A 25,073-nucleotide genomic window follows, 5' to 3' on the forward strand; every position below is an offset into this window, starting at 1 on the left:
CTGGTCAGGTTAGCCAGGTACGGAGTGGTGGTGATGTGCATCTGCTCCGCTCGGTGCCTCATGTGCGTGTGTGTGTGTAACGTAGCTTTCCGGTCACACCTTGCTGTCTGGCATTCCCGAGAGAGAGTTGTGCTAACACATTGCCTTCGGCCTCTGGCTTTGACTTTCACTTAACCTCTAGCTTACATATATGCTATCAGCTCTTATTTATGATATTTTAGAGTCTTGACATATCAAGCCTTCGTGGAATCTAAGCTTGTCCATGGATGCGAGGTGTACTCCTCCTCTATTGTACCGGGGCTTAGTGCTCTCAGTCCAGTACAGTTTTGCATCTTGGTAATGGAGCTTTCAGATCCTACTCAATTCCTAACATGTGGAGGCTGGCGTTCCTTTATTCTACAGCACTGTTCGCTAATAATTCGTTGCTGGAATCATGTGAGGCATATGCCAGTTTCATTAACTGTTGTTTGTTTATCACAGCAATCATTTTTTTCAGTATCATGTTTCTCATCCTTGCACTCCACAGTTCTTAGGGTACGGGGTCAATCAGATTCTGGGGGAATTAGGTCTCTGTGTAGCCTGTCTGTCCCGTTCGGCTACCAAGAATTTGCATCATGGTACCTTCCAAAGGTGCAGGTGTGCAGAGATTTGATTACTAAAGTTTCTGTCTCTTCTCTGACACATCATCAGCCATCAGCTATTTCTGGAACATTCATCCATTCACAGAGGCACCCTCCCTGTATATAAGGATGGCTCAAAGTCACACACTTGTTGTTTCTCATTCTCGCACTCCACATTCCTTTGCATACTGGGTCAGGCCGATTATGGGAGATTTAGGTTTCTCTGCAGTGTGTCTACCCTGTCCGGCTCCCCCAGTTCGTCCATGGTGCCTTCCTGAGGTGCAGGTGTGCATGAATTCTGAGGTTACGAAGTCTTCTGTCTCTTCTCGGGCTCTCCATCAGGAGGTGGATGCACTAACCCCGTAAGGTCCCCGTAAGGCCGCCGCCGCTACGGTCCCCGTACGATAGTCGGTGTTTTGCTATGTACTAACATTTTTCCCACCATCGTACGGTGACAGTAAGGCTAAGGGCGGGGAAAAACTCGCTGTGTTTGAGAGAATTTTTCCCCGCTCAGCTGATGGTCGCTTTGGCCAATCACAACGCAGGATGCTTCTCTGCCTAGACGCTTCAGCCAATCATCGTGTTTGGTGACACTGACTCTCAGCTGAGAACTCAAAAACAAAACAGAGGACAGGCTTGGATGAAATATATGAAGTGTTGTCAGTTTGGGAAGTGCAGTGAGCAGAAAGCATTACTTACAATATTACCAGCATAGCTACTTGTGCAGCAGTACTGCACATTACTATTATACAATAATGTACGAGTACATTAAAGTGCCTTCAGTATACTGTACAGACAGAATCGCTCTTATATTTAACATTTCAGCCGTACAACACTTATTACATTAATGTGCGTTCTGCAAAACTAAACTGACAATGTTGTACACTGTACAGTACTGTACCTGACATTTTATGTTGAACAAAAGCACCCTAGAAGAAGCACCCTGGGATAAAAGCTCCAGCAAAGAAAATAAATTTGTGTAGTTTTTTATTTTATTTTTTGCTTAACAGTAACCTGACCTAAGAACCTAAAGTAACCTGACCAAAGGTAACTGAACAGCCTAAGCTAAGCCAACGAGCCTAACCTAACCAAACCTTAACCAAACAATTTCACCTTACCTAACAACCTAACATTACCTAACTAAATAACCTAGCCTAACAGAACTTAGCTAAAGAAACATAAGAGCCACATAGAACAAGCTAACCTAAACCAGCAAAAAAAAAACATAATAATAATAATAATAATAATCGACCTAACAAGCTAAATTTATCCAACCCTAACCTTGCTCTGAGATTCACATATATACTGTTCTCAGTCATTCCTCACTTTTGCCAGAAAATACTGAATAATTCCTTTCTAAGTCCCAAGAGGGATTCCATCCCTCCTTTGAAGTTTTGAATAAATATATACTCGGGTTAATCTTAAATTTTTATGGCATGGAATTTAGTGGTTTTAGTGAAAATTTTGGTATAATCTGTTTTTATTAAGATTTTGTACTTTTATGTGGCCATAACAATTATGTGAGGATCCAAATTTTGTCCTTACTCTCAGAAGGCACAAATCAAAAGCCAAAAAACATAAAATCAAACCAACATAACAGGCTTTTATGACCGTTTTGGCTTTTTTTTATTTTTTATTATTAATTGCCCCCTTGAAATGTCAAAATTCCCCTTGCCCTGTTCACACAAAAATCATATGCTAACTCAACATAACCCTAAACTTAAATTAGCCTAGCTTAATAAATTAAGATAATTTTAACCCACCCCATTCCAGTAATAAACTACCCTAACTTAAATAACTTAAATTTAAAATAATCAAGTTTAAGCTAAAAGTATCTATCTATCTATCTATCTATTGCCAGACGCCTCAATCCCGTTTGGGGTGGCCACAAACAAATCGCCTCCAAGTCGCCCTGTCCCCCGCCATTTCACTGCCCTGCTCCCAACTCACACCCCCCTCTCTCATATACCTCTCCACCCCATCCCTCCATCTCATCCTCGGTCTCCCCCTCCCTCTTCCACCCTCCACCTCACTCACATACACTCTCTTCGTCAATCTTTCACCCTCCATCCTCTCCACATGGCCAAACCACCTCAGTGTGTTCCTCACAACGCTTCCTATCACATCCACATCCACACCACAACGCTCCTTTATATCCTTATTCGTCAGCCTGTCTCTCCACGTGACTCCACAGGCTCCTCTTAAATAACTCATTTCTACTGCTCTCACTCTTGACTTGTGTCCTTCCAACAATGTCCAAGCTTCACTTCCGTACGTTAGAGTTGGTATCACAATACTGTCATGTAGTAACTTTTTTACTTCCATGCTCACTTCCCTGTTTCTTATCACTGCTTTTAAGGAGCCAGCAACCTTTCTTCCCTGCTGTACCCTTTCAAGCACTTCACCCTCCAAACCTCCATCCTTACTCATCACACTACCCAAATACTTAAACGTACTCACATTTTCCAATTCCTCACCATCCAACCTCGCTGTACATTCACTGACTTCACCTCTCTCAAAGATCATCACTTTACTCTTCCCTACATTCACCTTTAGGTTCCGTTTCTTACACACTCTCTCAAACTCATCCACCAAGCCTTGCAGCTCCCCTTCGTCTTCACTCAACAACACAGTATCATCTGCAAACAACAGTACAGGGAGTTTCCAAACACTATCCTCTCTCACCAGGGCCACTCCAACATCCACTACCCTACCTTGTACCTCTTTTATTACCCCATCCATGTACAGATTGAACAACCATGGAGACATGACACATCCCTGTTTCAAACCAACTTTCAAAGAGAAAAATTCACTTAGTTCACCATCCACACGCACTGCAGCCTTCGCACCATCGTACATACTCTTCACAGCATTCAACAACTTCCCATCTACTCCATATATTCTTAACACTTTCCACAATCCTTGTCTATCCACCCTGTCATATGCTTTCTCCAAATCCATGAAAGCCGCATACAACTTCTTTCCCTTCTCTAGAAACTTTTCCACTAAAGATCTAAGAATGAATATCTGATCTACACAACCTCTTCCCTTCCTAAAGCCTCCCTGTTCTTCTCCAACTAATTTCTCTGTTCTTTCTCTAACTCTGTCTATAAGTATCCTACCATACACTTTTCCTATTATACTAAGAAGACAAATGCCCCTATGATTACCACACACTTCTTTTTCCCCTTTTCCTTTGTACAAGGGAATAATTATACCTGACTTCCAATCCTCCGGGACTCTACCTTCCTCCCAGGCCAATCTGCACATCTTCCACATCGATTCTACTACTATCTCTCCCCCATGCTTCAGCATTTCACCACACACTCCATCAATTCCTGGGGCTTTCCCCGATTTAACTTTCTTCATTGCTTCCACAACTTCTATCCTACTGATTTCTTCCTGTCTTCTCACCTCCCTCCTTCTCCCAGCCATTCCCCAGCCACTTATGCTCGCATTACTTCCATCCTCTACGTTCAACAATTCCTTAAAGTGTTCTCTCCATCTGCTCACTTTTTCTCCCTTCTCCACTAGTAATCTACCATTTTTATCTTTCACTCCCCTGCTAACTTCACTTCCACCCTGTCTTACTCTTTTCACTTCTCTCCAGAACATTTTCTTACAGTCCCTCCACTTTACACTGAAATTCCTTCCAAATTCCTCATCCACTCTCTTCTTACTCTCTCTTACTAATCTTTTCACCTCTCTCTTCCTTTCCACATATAACTCTCTCTTCCGCCTCTCAACTTCTTCCACGCCCCTATTTCTCATCCATTCATTGTATGCTTTCTTCTTTTGTGCCACAGCCTGTTTCACCTCTTCAGTCCACCACGCTGTTCCTTGCACCCCCCTCCGTCTTCTCTTCCTTCCACACACCACATCACATGCTGCACATATTTCTTCTGTAAATATCTTACACACACCTTCCACGTCTCCCATCTGCTCCAATTCATATTTGCCCAATCGTTCCTCCACTTCTCTCTTATACTCTGCCTTTTTCTCATCCTCTTGTAACCTTTCCACTCTCCTTGCAACTACTTCCTCTCGTCTTTCCCTTCTTCAATTCCTCCATCTTACTTGCAACCTAATTCTGGCCACCACCAAGTAGTGGTCAGAAAGTCCACTCCCCCAACCTCTATACACTCTTGCATCCTTTACACATCTTCGCATCCTTTCATCCACACACACATAATCAATCATTGCCTTCCTTTCATTCAGTTCACCACCCACCCTTCTCATCACTCGCCATGTATACCTGTGGATCATTTTATGCCTAAAAGTAACCAAGGGTTAACCCAATTCTTACACCAACCTAATATCACCTAACCTTAAATTAGCTTAACATTAGTTTAACATAGCTATCCTTATCAATACTCAATCCAAAAATAAACAAAACTTACCTAACAAAAATAAACCTAATCTAACCAACATTTAACCTAACCTAACCTAAATCTTAAATTAACCTAACCTAACCCAGTGCTAACCTAACCTTACATGAGCCCAAATTAAACTAGGCTAACCTTACAATAATCCAGTCCACATATAAACAAACCTAACCTAACAAAAATTAACCTAATCGAAAATAACCTAACCTTGATTTTAAATTAACCTAACCCTGTCTTGAAACTATATTAGAAAAGGGATTTTTTTTTCCAGGGGCTTGACCTATTAGGCTATTCTCCTAGAGGTTCTTGTCCTGACGGTGTACTCTACTGCACAACAGAACATATTATACTACTCTACAGCACTACACCTTACACTATTTCACACTAACATTGCTGTACACTACTATAGACTACATTAAAGCACACTATAATTTTCTACCAACCTAAAGCATACGTTAATACTGTAAAACACTAATTTATAGTACTACACAACACTGATGAGCATATAATACAGTAGAACACTGATGAGCATATAATACAGTAGAACACTAATGAACACTAATACTGAAACCACCAATACACTAATGTACAATTCATCGCACTGTATATTGTTGTACAGCACCTCTATTAACTACCCAGTTTAGTGAAATAATTCGTTTACACGAGGGAATGCTTAATTCAATTTATTTTCGGGTGTCTGAAAGATACGGGAGACGTTAAGGTTGGTCGGGCCCAACCTTAGCGGCGATCGTAACTCCGGCTCCCGTAAGGTCTCCGAAAGTGTTTAGTGCATGCCAACATCCGACGCCGCTCCATTTTCCCCCGCCCGTAGCGAGTTACGGGACCGCAACTGCGTTAGTGCATCCGGCCCCAGCTGTTTAAGAACATTCGTCTGTTCACAGAGGAACCGTCCTTGTATATACAGATTATTCAGAGTCAGACACTGGTGTTGGGTCTGGGGTGAATTTCCCAGATTTTGTAGGGAATAGGAATTCTTCTAAATTCCACTACTTTTACTGCAGAATTGACTGCATCTGATCTTAACAGATGAGAAGGCTTCTTTTATAATTTTTAGTGATTCTCAATGCACACTTTCGACCAGTGAGTCTTTTAGTTCAACTCATCCCCTGTCCTTGACTTTCTCAAGCGGCTTTTCCTGATTAAGAAAAGAAGCAAACTAGTCTAATTCAAGGTTGCCATCCTCGCAGCAGAGAATGACCGTACGGTGCATACAAAATTATCGAATATACACCCAAATTATTGTACAGCCCCATATATATATATATATATATATATATATATATATATATATATATATATATATATATATATACTGTGTATATATATATATATATATATATATATATATATATATATATATATATACTGTGTATATATATATATATATATATATATATATATATATATATATATATATATATATATATATATATATATATATATATATATATATATATATATATATATATATATATATATATATATATATATATATATATATTCAGCAATACCAAATGCTAGTATGTCTATCAACCTATTCATCTGTCTATCTATATATTCAGTAGGGACCTATAACAATGGCCTAAGTCTAGCAAATCAATTTTGTTGGGTTTAATTGATCAATAATGGCATATGGTGTAGTTGAATAATCTAAGAAGCTTTGCCTATCGATATATTTTGCATTTTTTTAAGGTTAACATTTTTATTTACAGTATCTTTAACGGAAAGGTCTGCATCTTTTTTCTTGTTGACTAATTCTGCTGATGACTGGTTGTGAAATTTTTCATACCGTACAGATGAAGTTCGCCGGTGATGAGAAGACACAAACTGCTAACCTTCCACTTTTTTGGTGTAATGGGAGTCTCCTCCGTGCCATCACTACTCTCACTCCCTCCATATTTCTGCACCACGTTGGTAATGGTGTAACAAAAGGAATTTGACACTAAAACCACTATATGCTGATATGCTATGCTTTAAGAAATCAATGGAACGGCTGGGGTTTGCCGTCTACCGATCCACTGGGACCACACACTGCCCAGCATTGTACGGTCGCTGCACTCCCACTCACAGGTTCCGAAAGGGTCACGAGTGAACTGCGAAGATTCCCTCTCTTACTCTCAGCTGCTTATCATGCAAACCTCTTTTATTCTTTATTTGTTTTGCTCTTGTTGAATCATGATTTACTTCATTTTTTTTTTCTGATGAATCTCTAGAATTATCGTACAATACATACGATGTGGTTAAATTATCGTAAAAAAAGGTACGATAATGAAAGGCACCTTCGTACATCATACCAAGGGTGAAATAGTCGTACATGTACGATAATTATCATACGGATGGCACCCTGGTCCAATTTCGTTCGGTTTATGTGCATGTCGGTGTCGAGGGCAATGATATGGCAGATACATTAGCGAAATCCGCTTCTCGATGACCCCTGGCAACTAACAACCACCCCCTTACTGTTTCCGATAAGACATCTTACTTGAAGTACGAGTTTTTTATTTGTTGGCAGAGCCTGTGGGATGCTGCTGGTAATAATAAATTAGGAGATGTTTTTCTGAGGGTGGTATTGCAGAGGATTCTTCCATGTCTTAAGAGATTTGAGGTGGCTGTTGCCCAGCTACGCATTGGGCACTCACAGCATACTCATGAGTTCTTAATGTGTGGTGGGGCTCAACCGTATTGTGATGATTGCTTTGTTCCCCTTACTGTCCATCACTTGCTAGTCCTGTGTCCGAATCTGGTGGACCAACGCTGGATGTTTCTCCATAGGCATAGCAGTACGGATGGTGCCCACTCTCCGTCCTTCATGCTTGGAGGAGAATGGCTATCTGATATATATATATATATATATATATATATATATATATATATATATATATATATATATATATATATTTAAGGAGGTGAACTTTTCACATCCTTTATGGTTGGCTGATAATTTACTTTGTTGCCATTTTTTTTTTCTTGACAAAAGTATCCATTTTGTTTTGGTAAACAGGTTATAACTTTTATTTGGCGTCATATAATCGAGTTTGCAGCACCACATTTTCTTCTAAATAATTCAGTTCAATTCTCTTGTCATCTACATAAAATGTTTATTCATCTGAGGATATATCTCATCGATGACCTAGCATTAGTGATGACTCACTACTCAGGATTTATTCGCAATGGTAAAAGTGCTTGGAGGTTGCAAAAATAGAATATATAAGACATCATCCTTGTGAAATTAATAACTTCTTTACTACAATGATATCTTTAGTAATATTGCTACCTGCAGTCATTGTTACTCAGATAAGGAGTGATTTCGTGTAAAAAAAACATATTAAGCCAAAAGATTAAACTCTCATACCCACCTGCGATATAATCCTCAGACATTTATCAATTTGAGGTGTGTAAGGGGCATCATGAGGCACCGGCCAGGCTATTGAAAGCTGTAGCAGCTTTTCTTTGCCTAGATACAAGGCGGAAGTGCCGTCTAGTTTAGCAAAGTTCCGGGATGTTATCAGCTGCAGGTTCAGAGGGGCACCAATGTGAGCACTCCTGAAACAAAAACAAAAATAGTAAATGTAATAATTCACCCTGACGCTTTCTCCACCAAGAAATAGCATGACGTAGGATATAAGAACAAAATATTCGATACTGGGAGAAAAATGCATAGCATGCCCAACAGAATGGGACACATAATCATTTGCACATCATTCAGTCCTCTGGAATCCTGATGCCTCATCACATTCCAAACCATATACACGTTTTTGCTCCTTCAAATTCAGGTGCCAAATTGCTTTTCAACTGACTGTTAATATAAAAAAAAAAGTAAAAATAAAATTATATATTAATAAACAACTTTATGTCCTAGACGCTAACCCACTCCTGCGAGTAAGGACATAAATAATGGTTCATTTACGCTCATTTCAGAATATATTCATTCACCTGAGAGAAATATGGACGATGAAAGGATTAAACAACAGCTGTACTATCTCAGTTTTCTTTTTAAATTCATCCTTTTCAAAGTCTCTTAATTCCTTTACTTGGAAAATGCATTTCCTATTTAGGTCTGCTTAAAGTCAGATCACTGTTTTCAGCCTGATAAGTAGGGATTATTGAAGCCTGTATCTGGCCTTTCATCCTCAAGAGGTCTTCAGTATAATCGTGTGGGGATAGTAAGATGATATGATATACAGTGAATAGATGTAGTATGAAAACTAACTTGAAATGTGGTGATTTAGTCCACGGTTTCTAAGTTTAGAAGTTTCTGTCACTATATCACAGAATATTTTAGTGCAGTGGTTCTCAAACTTTTTGGTATCGTTACCCCCGGCAGAGCTGTGATATATCACCATTACCCCTTCCCCATTCCTCTTCAGTTATGTGAAGTTAAAGGAAAGTAAATATTGGAATGCTTAAGTTTTAATGCACTTTATATGTAAGAAATTAATTTTACTTAAGAAATAAAGAATTCAGACCAGTGGTTCTCAAACTATGAAGCCGTTTCTTGGGGGTAACGAGGCACTTCCTAAAAGTAATAGTTCTTTGGAGTAAAATGATAAATAATAATAATAATAAATAAATAAATGAAAAAATAAATATATAAATAATTATTAATAATACAGAAGTAAAAAAACTAATATTTATCATAATTATGCTTTAGTCTGTATTAAAACCAAAGCCAGGAACCAGCTGAAAGACGCAGATGCTGATATGCGATGTGCCCAGTCCTCTACAGACCCTCGCATTGATATTTTATTAAAGGACAAACAATACCATGTTTCCCATTAATAATGCAGCAATAATGTCTATTTTCTATTAATTACCAAAGAAATAATGCTTTAATTCCAATTTGTAATAAAAGGAACAATGCTTTATTTTTATTTTTTGTCAAAGGAATAATGTCTAAATTTTTTATTTTTGAAGTAAAATTAATTTCTTACATATAAAATGCATTAAAAATTAAGCATTCCAATATTTTTCTTTCCTTTAACTTCACATAACTGAAGAGGAATGGGGAAGGGGTAATGGTGATTTATCACAGCTCTGCCGGGGGTAACGATACCAAAAAGTTTGAGAACCACTGATTTAGACATTATTCTTTGACAAAAAAATAAAAATAAAGCATTGTTCCTTTTATTACAAATTGGAATTAAAGCATTATTTCTTTGGTAATTAATAGAAAATAGACATTATTGCTGCATTATTAATGGGAAACATGGTATTGTTTGTCCTTTAATAAAATATCAATGCGAGGGTCTGTAGAGGACTGGGCACATCGCATATCAGCATCTGCGTCTTTCAGCTGGTTCCTGGCTTTGGTTTTAATACAGACTAAAGCATAATTATGATAAATATTAGTTTTTTTACTTCTGTATTATTAATTAATTAATTAATTAATTATCTTTTTATTTATTATTTTTATTTATCAGTTTACTCCAAAGAACTATTACTTTTAGGAAGTGCCTCGTTACCCCCCAGAAACGGCTTCATTATCCCCATGGGGGTAATTACCCCCAGTTTGAGAACCAGTTTTAGTGCAAAAGGGAAAAAAATCCATTATAAACGCACTGTATTTTTTCTCTGTAATATCTGATGGTAAAACCAGACAGTACTATACGTTCACTCTGAATGACATGTAATAGACGTAGTTCATATAACAGGGGTCACTGATCAAATAACCATTGTGGCGGCGTGGCTAGTATTATCGTTGGCTAAGGAAGCTGCTTATCATCTTTTCTTAAGTGATTTATTATGCTTATTACGCCTTACTGTTATACTCAGTATTAGGTAAATCCTTCAAACATCTCCATACTCTGCATAAATAAAGCACGAAACAATATTAACCTGCCACATCCAAAAGTAAATTGATACGGATAAGGTGCTAGGAAGCCGTCTTTCCCAACAAGAATACGGGCCTGTATCTAACTGCCGTATTCCTAGACCTTCGTCATTGTCATCGCCTTCGTATCATTATTACGGTCGTCAGCTGTGATGGTGTTCGTCATCGTCTAGTTCCTAGTCATCCTCGTGATGCCTTCGAATGTGGTAATCAGAACGTTCGTATAAGTGTTACCAACCGATGCTATTCTTGCAATAGTTCATATCCAGATTCAGATTCAGATGTTTATTTGCAGTTTTCTTGATGTACAGGTATAGACATTCGAATGTAAAAAGTATGTGTGAAGCTCATATAATTATATAATCGTAGCAATTCTTATATAAATGAGATTTATATTATGTGTCAGTTGGTATGCTGCTTGATGTAAAAAAAAAACCTTAGTTCATCGAGATGACCAGCAAGGACCGAGCTCTTCCTCTCTCACAGAACCAGCGTACAATGCTGCTTAATATAATAAAGGAGAGAGAAGCCATAATTGGAGACAAGTCCACCGCGCCTGGGATGGCTGAGAAGAAGAAGAAAGCCTGGGCATTTATTGCAAACTCCTTCAATGGCATGTATCCAAACCAGCATCCTAGAACAAGGATACAGCTGAAATGATGCAGTTAACATGTGAAGAAGTAAGTAATACTTTTTTTTTTTCTTAAGTTGTCGACTTTAGGGTCTCCTGTTAATTGCTTGACCTAGAAAAAAAAAAAAAAAAAAGACAACCTTTGCTAGACGTGCAACAGCACCTAAAAAAGTGGGTGTGGAACTGCATTCATTCATCACGAATTTGACATTTCTTGGATGGTTAAGGGTTAGGTTAGGTATAGGAATCATTGGAAACACAATTATTGGTATAGTTTCTTTGATATCAATATGTGATTTAAATAATGACATAGTAGGTGTGGAACTGCACTCAGTTATTACGAAATGGACGTTTCTTGAATAGTTAAGGGTTATTTTTAGGTTATGTACCGTAAGGTAAGGTTTGGTTAGGTTAGGTACAGCATTCATCTAGAAACCCAGTTATTGGGATATTTTCTTTGATAATAACTATGTGATTTAAATCATGACAGTATCCCTTTATCAAAACCTAACCTAACTTACCTACCTCTCCCTAAAAATTGCCAGTTACTGAAGTAAAAATATATTTAAAAATTTTGGATAGACACCCAGTCTTCCTTACTGAATTTTACCCTCAATAATTACCCTTTTGTAAAGTGGCTATTAAAATCAGATAGCTGAAGCCTGAAGGTTAGTTTTACTTCATTCTCACCCCAAAATAGCTATAATACATTGGTAATTGGGCTGTTCATTTCAAGCTGTAAGGCAGGTTCTCTCAACCATATTTTGTTCATGGTTCAGAAAACTTGACCATTTAGCTTACTTAAGCTTGAGTTATGTAAGATCACTGAGGCTTGCACTAGAAATACTGTAAAATCACTGAGGCTTGTAGGAAAGACAATTATTGCTGCAGTGGCTTCTGTGCCAGTAGTGTTATTTGGTATCCTTTTTCAGAGATGTTTATCCAAAATCTTATTCCTATATGCTTCTTACTTCTTATGTGAGACTCAGATTTACATATTAAGAGATTTAAATGTCTTTCAGGGTAAAACTGGAAGACAACCAGTATATGCAGATGGTCACGAAAACTGGTGGTGGGCCTCCTCCAAGCCGCCCAAGTCAGAGTGTATGCTCATTGCATCATCCATGATGGAAGATGAACTCACCATGGGGGATGATGTAGAAACTTTAAATTTTCCTATGGATATACCAGCTAAGGAAAAATAGAAATTACTTCATTTGGGGCATTCGGTGACAAGTCAACAGGCCCTTGCAGCAACCATCCTAGATTTTTATGTAATTGCAACATTGAGTTATGTATGGGGTATGTAAAAATCCAAATTTCAGCTTAAAATTCCATTTGTTTGGTGAGATAGGTAATTTAGAAAAATTAAATTATTGGGCCAAAATCTGCCTTTGCGACCAAGCACTCAGTTTTATTTACTTATATACAGTATATTTTTTTTTTTCCAAACTCTTATGATACATGGATTTGTATGAAACAGTGCAAGTTTATAAGTTTTTGTACGGTGATTAAAGAAAGGTTGACAGAAATGTCATAATGTGGGGCATAGATCAGTGGTATACCACTGGCATCACGTCAGCAAGGTTCCAGGTTTGATCCCAGCCAGCAGCCAAAAAAATTTTCATCCCGGCCACAAGTTCTCAGGAGTTTGGCACCCAATCCGGTTTAGGTTAAGTTAGGTTAGGATAGGTTAGGTTAGGTTAGGTTAGGTTTCATGTACTGTAGTCCGTTCTGCTGGGAAAAACAATGAGAACAGTTAGAAGTGCTTCTCTAAACTGTCTCCATGCATTCCTTCACCTCTAATACGGGTGCGTAGCACCTGTCTAGCAGCAAACTCTCATCCCTTTTCTGTCCAGCTCTCTAATGCAAGAGTTAACCGTTACTCCCAGTCCTTCATTTATGCAACAGGTCAACTTTGGAACTGTCTCCCTCTGTATTTCCTGCTTCCTATGATCTCCAGTCTTTCAAACACAGTGTGTCCAGGCATCTCGAAATGATCGGATCTTGAATTTGGCTCTCTCTTGTATTTTGTTTTTCTCTTGGAAGCAACAATTTTGTGGGCTCGCAGCCTTTGGTTCCTTCTTCCTCACAAAGAAAAAAAAAATGTGGTTAGTGTGTGAACTGACCCAAGTGTCATGGCTTAGCGGCTCACATAAGTGCCAAATAGCAATAAACATAGGGAATATGCATCCTGGCCTGGCCCATCAGTTGACTTGGCTGTGAGTGGGTACTGGCATCTGCTGAGTGGAGAGGATCTGGCCACCTTACTGCACTAAATAAAAATTTGGTATAAAAGAAATTACGAAAAAAAATGCCATGATGATGGTTGCTGTTGTTACTTTTCACATATTTATAGTTACAACAAATTTCTTGGGTTTCTAACACAATTTCAGTATTTTTTTTTAAATATTCAAATTGTTCAAGAACAAAACAATTTGTATCAAGATGTTAACACAAATGAATAATTACAGGCACCACGCAGCTTTTGGGAAAAGTGAAATTTTTCAAACCTGCATATCTAAGCAATCAAATGGGATTATAAGCAGAAATTTTGGATTTTTACATATCCCATATATATAGCTCAATGTTGTTTAAATTAACAATTAAATCTGAGATGGTGGGTGGGGGTAAAAATTCTCTTTTGCCTGTTGATTTGGCTGGGAATGGCCCATTTACAAGAAAGTTGAGTAAGAAATTTTGAACTTAATATTATTTTTGATTCTCATAAACCTGGATACTTCGTGCAGCAAGGACCAGGGCAACCTTCTTTCAGCAGAACACCGTCAGTGGCAGACCATCTATCAACTTCATGGTTTTCTTCAGTGGATTCTATGGCTCGTGGGACACTGTCAGTGGCAGACCATCCATCTACTTCACAGCTTTCTTCAGTGGATTCTGTGGCTCGAGCAGACCATCCATCTACTTCACAGCTTTCTTCAGTGGATTCTGTGGCTCGCAGGACACCTTCAGTGGCATACCATCCATCTACTTCACGGCTTTCTTCAGTGGATTCTATGGCTCAAGTTCCTGGACCAAACACCTGCTCCTGTCTCTGAAGCTTCTCAGCCTGCACCTAGCAGGAGGACGTTTACCATCGAGTATGACCTTTGTAGATCACGACAAATTGAACACCATACATTAATAATGAAGCAGATGATGGAGAATCATGAAGCTGTAATGAAGGAACACAAGGAAAAGATGACAGAACAGAATCTGAAAATAGAACAAGAAAAACTGAACTTAAGGGAATGTGAAATGAAGATCAGTGAACAAGAATTAAGACTAGTAAAAAAAAAAAAAAAAAAATTATTGTGCTAGATCTAAGAATAAAGGTATTGGAGAGGGCAAATGAAAGTTTTAAGAAACTTGACGGTTTTTTAGATTCTGCTACATCCGCCTACAAAGCTATGGGCAGTTCTCATGAATAAGCGGAAGACACCGTTGTACAGTATTTCCTTTTTTTTTTTTTTTTAAGTTGGTGCTATTTATTTGAATTACGTGTTATGTACTACAAACAAATCCCAAATATGTGGATCTTTTTTCTCATCAGTAGTCTTTGAAGGAGGCACTATTCTGTTTAACTTTTATACTTATTGGTTACTTTAATAGCAAATCCCGATTATGCACTGTAGATCTTTACTTATAATTGTTTTTTGAAGTTGCAAGGAGCCAATATTGAACTCAATTTTTATACTTATTTCTTAAATGATGATGGATGGATGGATTTCATAAATGTAATAAAAGAAAATCCTAAATATGTTTTTCGTTTTTTTCTAGTCAGTATTCTCCAAAGTAGGCAATGTTCAGTTAAATTTTTATACAGTGATTAGGTGGATGTGCAGTGCTTCCCTGAATATGAGGCCAGGAGGGGCTAGGTTCACGATGGCAGAGTAAACGGGTAGGATGGGACGGGAGTGTATAATGATGAGGAGAGGTTGACTGCGAGGGTTTGGGTATGTGGAAAGGATGGGGGATGACAAAGTTGTGATAAGGTGATAAGAGTCCCGCTTTTAGGCGGGACAGTCCCGCCTTTTGGACGTCCGTCCCGCTTTTTAAATTGTGACTAGAATGTCCCACTTTTTGACCAAATTATCTTAATTGTCCCGCCTTTAGAAACTTACTATTGCGTTACATATAACACGACCTTCTTTTATGAAATTAGGATGGATTTAGAAAAATTATGCATAATCCTAACCAAATGAAATACCGAATTATTAATATAAAATCTGTAATGCTCACTAGATGGTAACTTTGGTCGACCCATTCACTGTACCGTACGGTATGTTCGGAATTCGTAGGAGCCATTAGTGTTTGATTAGCAGCCTCAGTTTGAGATGTAGAGCAGTAGCGGTCGCTGTCCCATTAGTCAATATCAATCTGTCTATATATCTATCTATCTATATCTGTCAGTCTGTCCATCTACCTATCTATATCTATCTATCTATATGTATACACACACACACACACACACACACACACACACACACACACACACACACCGCTTTTAGCTTCAATAAATCTGGTCACCTTAAGTTGTAAGGAGACATTATTCTGTTCAATTTTTATACTTGCTGGTTTCTGTATTTGGCGCAAACCCCAAATATGTGGATATTTGTTTCTAGTCAATATTTCCCAAAGTTATCAGTAAGCAGTATTGTTTAATTGTTATATATAGTATGTTTGTTTCTTTCAGTACCAAATCCCAAATATGAGGATTGTTTTTTCTCATAAATAAGCTCTGAATTTATAAGTAGATATACATTCTGTTCAGTTGTTATACTTGGTTTTTGTGCACAAAGCAAACCCAAATATATATATAATTTTCCGGTCTGTATTCCCCAGCGTTATCAGTAGGCAGTATTAAGCTTAATGGTTGTACTTGTTGGTTTATGTAATGTATTTCAAACAATTCCAAAATATGTGGGTTTTTCTTCCTCATTATTCTCATAAACTGTCAATAGGCATAATCGATACTTGTAGGAAATGTACAGTGTAAGGAAAAAAAAGTTAGATGTTAATGCAATATCAATACTATTGTTGGTAATTCCTACGTAGTTGCACAAGATAAATAAAACTATTTATTTTTTAATGGTATTCCTGTAATTTATTTTTAATCCATTTCACCATAAAAGTTAATGTAAACACAAGATAAAAGATTTACGAGAAACAACCTCTATAATATGAAGCACTTGAAACACTATAATAAATTCAACTTTAACCTGTAAATAAGTATGGATTTTCTAGAGGCACACGTCTAATGAATTATTTCAATAAGGCTGATAACAGTACTGGGTAATCACTTTTCTCTGTACATAAATGCGAGTCTTTTTCAGTTCGCTACATACTGCATATCAGAAGTTACAGGTCTGAGTTTTCAATGTGCACACATTCGCTGAATTACAATTCACTTACGGCTAGCAAGAGGGCAGGGTGGCTCAGTGGTAATCAGACTCAGGTCCGGGGGCCCATGAGTTCAAGCCATGCTGGGAGGGGTAGCGCCACCTAGCAAGGTCACATGATCTAATAAGATCTTGCTCGGGGAGCACTTCCCTTTCCCTTTATGGCTAGCAAGTTACATAACTTTGTGTACAACAAACATATACTAATCAGCAATTGATGGCATTATCATTTAGTACAGTAATATATATATATATATATATATATATATATATATATATATATATATATATATATATATATATATATATATATATATATATATATTTTTGTATTAGTCATCCAAAAATTGGTTCCATGATAACTGAACCTTTGATCTAACCAAACCTAACCTATCCCTTCCTATCCTATCCTGATCTATCCTACCCTACCCTATCCTATCCTGACCTAACCTAACCTATCTTTTTCAGTCGACCTAACCTAACCAAACCTTCAGAGGTTCAGTTGTCCTTTCTCCAAATAAAATTAAATGGAAACACACAATAAAAGAAGGATCAGAAAATAAAAAGCAGTTCAGGTATAAACTTAATTTTAACATATGAACTTCAAAAGTGATTCTCGATGATGTTGGCCCTTCGCGTCAGTCCCCTTGTATTTTCCTGCTCTACATTTTCTGGGAGATGTGCAGGTTGGTTTTCTTCACTCTCAGGCTCTTGTTCATATGTAGTCCATTGTTGATGGCAATATTATGGAGGACTGCTGAGGTAAATTATGATGTTCCTTGTATTTGACAATTTGGTTCTCATTTTTGTTGCCAATACACCAAACCTTCTTTTTCATAAGTCAAAGCTTCTTTCCACAGTGTTTCTTGTTTTAACATGAACAATATTATATATCTTTCTTTTTCTGAATTAGGTGACAACACTGGAGTAAGAAGATATGGCTGGCAAGCATATCCACTGTCCCCTAAGAGGAAACCTCTCTAAGAACCAGTTTCAAGTAAAGTGCACAGTCTGGATGATGAAAATACTCCTGAGTCACGTGCACTGCCAGGCCATCCAACTGCTAAATTTGAAAATCTTAAAGATGGGTCACACACGGCCATCACATTTATAGACATCCATCCCTTTCTAGACTGGAATAACTCAGGACTAGGGCCACCTGGACTCTGGGTGGGAATGTGATCAATGCACCTGATTACACATGGCATTCCAGCAATAGAGTAAAACTGGTTCATTATTGTTTCCTTCGTACCAGGTTCGGGAAACTTAATGAACTCGGGAGCGAGGTCAGCAAATGGCTTTTGACACTTTTGTGAGGTACTTGGAAAGACTTGGCTGTGACATATGTCAGCAATCAGACACTGACAACTGAAAATCACCAGTTGCCATGTACCTAAGGGCAACAAGGAACTGCAGGATTGGTGGAACTGGAAGCCCTACAATAGAGATAAAGATCAGCTATTATTGAAAAAATAGCCAGCACAGAATGAAAGGATAGATTACATTTAGCCTAGTTTTACTATTAAATATGGTATAAATTCATGCTTCATTTTCCACTGCTACGTTTGGTAATTAGCTATTTTCCAAACTGGCATGGCGATTCCACCTATAACAAACTTATGATCTCAAGGTGAGTGAGTTTGGTACATATGCAGCACAGATAACTGCTGAATTGTGACTGCAAGAACTGATTGGACAAAGACAAAATATACCTATTTTGGGGTATTTAAGGATGCGGCCACGTCGCCCACAGATATTTTTACTGACAGCCTTGCTGACTGGCCACGTTCTTTACCGATCATCACTCCGCCTGGACGCATCAGTGTATCCCGTGTCAAAGCTACGGGAAATTTGATGATTTAACCAAACCTAATCTAACCAAAGGAAACCTAATTCAACCAAGCCTCATTTCCATATGAAAGCCAGCTTTCAAATTAAAGAATGTGCAATAGGAATGTTAAATATTATGGCCGGCTACCGGCAGACGCCAGCAGAATATTAACGCACTGTAAATCCTCACTTGCAGCTTTCAGAGATAAGTTTATAAAAATGTCCAGGGGCTGTAGTACATAATCCAAGAACAATAACAAGTAACCTACGAAAGACTCATTTCAACAGGAAATATGGAAAGGCCATGCTAGTTTGGTAAAGAATTATTCTAAATTTTCCCACCTCTTTTATCTCTTGCTCCCTGGGGTAAGCGATGAGTAATCTTTTGAAGTAGCTCACTCGCAACTTTCTTGGATAGTCGATACCGTTGAATAAACTCCTGGATGGAATAAAATTCAAAGGGATCCAATTGTTCATGATATTTCATTTTTCTTCTAGCTGCATCTACTTCTTCCCATTCAGCTAACTCCTCCAGCTCGTGGTTATGTTGTTCATAGTATTCCATGCTGAAACACCCATAAATATAACATTAATACAGTATAAAAGTTAATATATTTCATATATATGAAACATCTACTGTACTGTGTACCCTCAAATAATAACCTATCCTTACCTAAAAAAAAAAAGAAAAAATGTAAAGATTAGCAACACCACATATGTCAACAAGGCAGGCATATTAAATTCATATAGGATTAGTTTACAATAACGAAAAAGCAAGAGGGAATTTCGGCATCCTAAAGAGTATATAATGTGACTTATGACATTTATCGATTATACTTTCGGTTCTATTATCGTTTCAACCCCTAACCGATTATTATTATTTTTTTTAATTTCTGAAATTTCGGTCAGAAGCCTTATGTAAAGGTTAGGTTAGGTTAGCTTAATGAAAAAAGCACGGGGGTTGGGGCTTACATGATAATTTTACCATATTTTCTTCAATTCCTCATTCACCATAGTGATGCTACAGTGGCAGTTTAAACACCAAATAGGTTACGCTGAGGGTCTAGCTTTACGCGGACATACCCTTTCCCTTTCTTCCAAGGAGGCTGTCAGAAACCCTGATTATGTGATTGAAAGATTCGAGAAATAAGGTGGCGTGGCAAACGTTTACCTAAACATATTTGAAAAAGCTGAGAATATATATATATATATATATATATATATATATATATATATATATATATATATATATATATATATATATATATATATATATCCAATTGTATGAGTTTATGAATAATTTTGAGTCAGGTGCTACACTCCTATTTCACCATACCCTTAATTGAAAAAGTATGCTGCTGGTTATTTTTCTCATAATAATATTGTGCCGTCGTACATTAGGTAAAAGTAGAGATGGTACTTACATGTATGATTGTTAATTGTCGCTTCGATAATCCTCAACTCTTCCACGAGACTTGACAGCTGCGTTGTTGTTATGTGTCTGGTCCCATAATTCATGAGCCCAAACATATTCATTTACAAAATATTTACATTCCTATAAACATATTGCAACGGCACTCTTAACTGGTATTTTAAAGTTATTTCTATGATACAGTACGTAAACTGAATCTCAGGAATACTTTTTTTCCAAAATAATACCTTTTTAACTTTCCTTTGCACATCTCGACCAGGCCACCCCCTAGCGAAGAAATTTACCATCGTTCCAATACTGTGCTCTTGCATGCATATGGGAGGAGCGAAGACAAACGTTCTTGGAATACAACACCAAGACGATGCCAATGACGAAGGTCTAGGAATACGGCCCCAAGAGAGATGCACTGCTTTGGGGAACAGACCAAACCTAAAACAAATATTTTTTCGCTATTCCAGAAAATTTTATCAGTTTGTTTACATGCATTTTTTTTTTCTTTCGGAACATTATGTTAAAGTTTTGGAGAGTCAGAGTCATAGGCAGAAATGTATATAAAATATACTGTTAAATATTACAAAATATTCATAAGTATTGATTAAGTATAGTTTTAATTTGTGTTCCTTCAGCTTTATTTGTTCTCAGACTATTGCCATGAGTCTCTGTGAGGTAAAAATTATCATAAAAATTATCACCATTCAGAATTATAGTTTGTCTTCTCCAGACAGTAGTTGTTTTTAAGTAATTACATCACATGGAAGTCACTGCTTTACATGGTTGAGAACAAAAACAATCGACAAAAACACTATTGAGACCCCTACTTCTACTGTTTCCTTCAGTCCGGTGACATTTGACTTTTCATCCATGCTATCTTCAAGCAACATCATTCAGGTCTGGAGAGATTTTTCAAACAGGTGAGGACGGATGGGACATCCATTTACCCCTTCATGACAAGAGATCTGCCTAAAGCCAAACAATGTCATCTCAGGAAACATGAATAAATGAAACAAATGCATTCAAGAGTCGAATGCTAATCGCCTGCCACAATATGTCGCTGGATAAGGTAAAAATTACCTACAAAATAAATTTGAAGAAATTCACAAAACTCTACAGAATTCAGTCACCGCACTTCACAAAAAACCCATCCTTATTAACCTGCCACGTCCTGGCAGATTTTTCACCACTGCCCCCCCCCCCCCCGTCCCGGCAGATTTTGGATTTTATTTTTTTGCTTATACCTCCGCTTCTTGTGAGAAACAATGACAGTTCAGAGAAAAAGTGCTCACTTGAGCTTAGAAGTGGTCTAAACAGGTGACCTTTCACACACCTGGTACCGTGTTCTCTGAAGGCACGCGCTGTGCCACATTTTCTATGGTAGGGGTAAGTACTGGAAATAACTCAGAATACGTAAATATTTATTAATTTTTTACAAATTTACATGAAGTACAAGAATATATTGTTTTTCACTCAAAAGTATAGGCAATATAAGCATTGTTTCATTCACCGATCACATGAAAATTGTCAAAGTCTTTCACATATGACTCACTATGACTGTTGATTCAACTTACATTATAATTTTCCACTTACATTATACATTTCCACTGACATTATACCAGTTTCCACCTTATGTAACTGTTATCACATATTTACAGGCCTTACTATTATCGTGAGCATCATATTATCACATATTTACAGGCCTTACTTTTATATTAAGCGTCATATTATTGCAACTACACACTATATCAGTAATTTACTAAGCTGTGGTATTCTCTGAAACATGGCTCAACCCATAATCGAACGCTGCATTCCACACACTCGTACCTCGTGTCTTTTCTGTGAGTGGTTGCTCTCACTTTTGATTGGCTGCATACATGACAGCAGTGCTGGGGTCTAGAACGGTTCAGCTGAGGAGGGATGGTGGTAGGGAAGTAGCGTCCTGAGGGGCATAGGGGAGTCTGGGTGGCAGTGCGGTGGCGGGTGCAGTGGTGGGGCCTGTCTTCTGCATACCTCGCGATGATTTCCCGAGACAGCTCCCTCACAAAGCCCTCGAAGTTCTCTGAGGTTCCTGTAGTTAAGAGGCGGAGGTAGTGGGCATTCAGGACCGTGATGTCGAGCAAGTGGAAAAACAGCTTTTTGTACCACTTCATCGTGGTCCTGGCATATTCCACAACGGAAATCATGGAGTCAGACTGGTCTACTTGCCTCATGTTAACATCATTTTCCAGTACCAACACCGGTTTCCAAACGTGGAGCCTCCTCTTGCTGCGGTAATCCACGGAGTTGGTGTGGTGCATCAGGGGGTGATGTACTATCGACAGGAGGAAAACTTCCCTGATGTGGTTCCATATGGTGGCAAGGATGTTGTTCACCTTGGAGAAAACCACCTCATTCTTGTCAAGTTTCCTCCCAATATTGGCCATATGGTGATGGCTTTTCTTGATTGTGCCACAGACTCTGGTGTCGTCGATGTGGAGGTACCGAGTAAGAAGGAAGCTAGTGTACCAGTTTTCCAGGTACAAGACGTGACAACGATGAAGGTACTCCTCTATCATTGTCTTCACCAAGGCCCCAGAGAGTCCAATACTTCTATCATCTGTATGTCTGTCTGTGTGCCAGTGTACAAGACTATGTCTTTCACATAACCAGTTGTACAGTCACACATAACGAAGATCTTGAAGCCAGCATGGTGTCTCTTGATGGGTATGTGCTGCTGAAAAGAAATATTCCCTCTCCACAACATGAGACTCTCTTCTATGACAAAGTCTCTGTAAGGACAGAAGGATGAGCAGAACTTTTTCCGCAGGTGATCAAATACCATCCCTATTCTCCTCATTCTATCAGTGTTATTAGCATTAGCAAGGTCGTCGGCATCATAAAAGTGGAGGCAGCTCAGAATTTGTTGGAATCTATTATGACCCATTATCTACCAAACGAAAGGATGCTGGTCATTAGGTCCATAGACCAACATCCCGGAATTTGTCTTTTCCATACAACACCCATCAAGGGAACCAGGGCAAATAAAGATGAACATCTTACTGAACTGGGTAGTCATATTGTTGGAGTGCCTGGTTGTTGTTCCATCACGGTCACTTTCACGGCACTGGCTGCTAACGAATGTGTTTGTTTGCTCCACAATCTGCTCAAAAAACTCCTCACCAAAGTATAGGTGGAATAAATCTACCCTGGTGGAGCCTGCATCGAGTCCAGGAGCCATGCAGTGCCTTCCTGCCACCACCACTTTCCCTTTCACTACTCACGCCTGCCACACGACTCCCACCTTTCCCAGACAGAGCACAAGCACCATACCTTATTTTCCTCCTCGCTGCCCCATCATCTCCCCGCAGCAAAATCCTTTCCCTTCTCAACCAGTTTCATCCTCATCCTCGTCCTCGTCCTCGTCCTCTTCAGACCCGTCGTCTCGGGGCTGGAGAAAGGTGCGTGCACGTGGTGGAGGTCCAGGCTGGCCCTCCCTTGCCTTACGGTATGTCACATACTGCCGCCTGCCGCTTCCTTGGCAACAGTACGTCCTTATCGCTGCTGCTCGTTTCACCGTCAGGCACCACGTAGTCCTTGTCCTCCACATCATCATCGATTGGGGAATCACTGTCACCTGCGAAGGCATCAAGGGAGGCTTGAATTTCGTCATCAGAGAGAACTCAGTGTGCCAGGTCTGTGCTGGGTCACTGCTAACAGGTGAGAGACAGAGACAATGGTGCATGGGGGTCAGCGGGGTCAGGGGGTGTCTCCGCCGCCAGGAAGATGTCCCGCATATACGTACCAAAAGTCAGGCACGAAATTTGAAAAATGTGAAAATGATGGACCTTGCCATTGCAAAACGTATGGGTACTTTGTTGGAAGTGAGTGTGACAAAACGTTGCAACATACCCATACATTACCGGGATGTGGCGGGTTAAAAAATATATGCTGGGTGACTCACACCATCCATCAATCAATTGACCAACATAGAGAAACTCATACAGGAGCCTTTGATATTTCTAAAGCTTTTGACAGAGTGTTTCACCGTTCCCTGCAATCGAAACTCCCTTGCTATGGACTAACATCTTTTGTTCCTCTGATTTCCTCATGTCTCAGCAACAGATTTATAAGCGTAAAAGTAGATGATGTATATTCAAATATCCCTCAATGACCAACAGTATGCCACAAGGATGAGTTCTGGCTCGAACCCTATTCCTACTTCATATTAATAATCTCTTATCTGTCACCCATAATCAGTTCATTTACATGCAACTGACTCAACATTTCACAGTTCTTTCACAGACACCCTTTCACAGAGTTTAATATCTCTAACTCACAACTCAGTACAGTCATCTCCATGAATCAAGACTTATCTAGGACTACTGAATGGGGACAAAATATCCTTGTCTCATTTAATTAAAGTAAAACGAAATATATACAATTTACTAATAGACATATATTGCCAAATTCCTATATTATCTTCAGTGCTATTACTATTCCTATCTCCAAAAGTATTGAAATTCGCGGTGTTTCACTTAACAATGCCCTCAGCTGGACCTCTCATGTCAGATCACTTGATAAAACTGCCTCAGAGAAACTTGGATTATTGTACAGAGTTTGTAGCTTCTTCTGTGACAAGCAGTTAGCTATAGTTTATGAATCATATGCGCTCTCAGCCTGAATATTACTCACCCTTGTGGAATGGATGGGGACAGGTTGCACTAAAACAACTAGACAAAATTCAGAACAAAGCTGTTAGAATTATCAATAACCCTGATATTACAAATAAACTTCCTTCCCTACAGGTAAGAAGGAATATTGCCTCCGCTGCATTATTTTACAGATACTTTTATGGCATATTCTCAAACAAAGTTGCATCCATTGTGCCACCTCTCCATGCCTTCCCCTGTGCTACATGGGAATCACGTAGCACCTAAGACTGGAATGTC

Source organism: Coenobita brevimanus, chromosome 33 (genome assembly GCF_032717465.1).
Source record: "Coenobita brevimanus isolate Jiangsu-jjx chromosome 33, ASM3271746v2, whole genome shotgun sequence".
Taxonomy (NCBI): Eukaryota; Metazoa; Arthropoda; class Malacostraca; order Decapoda; family Coenobitidae; genus Coenobita; species Coenobita brevimanus.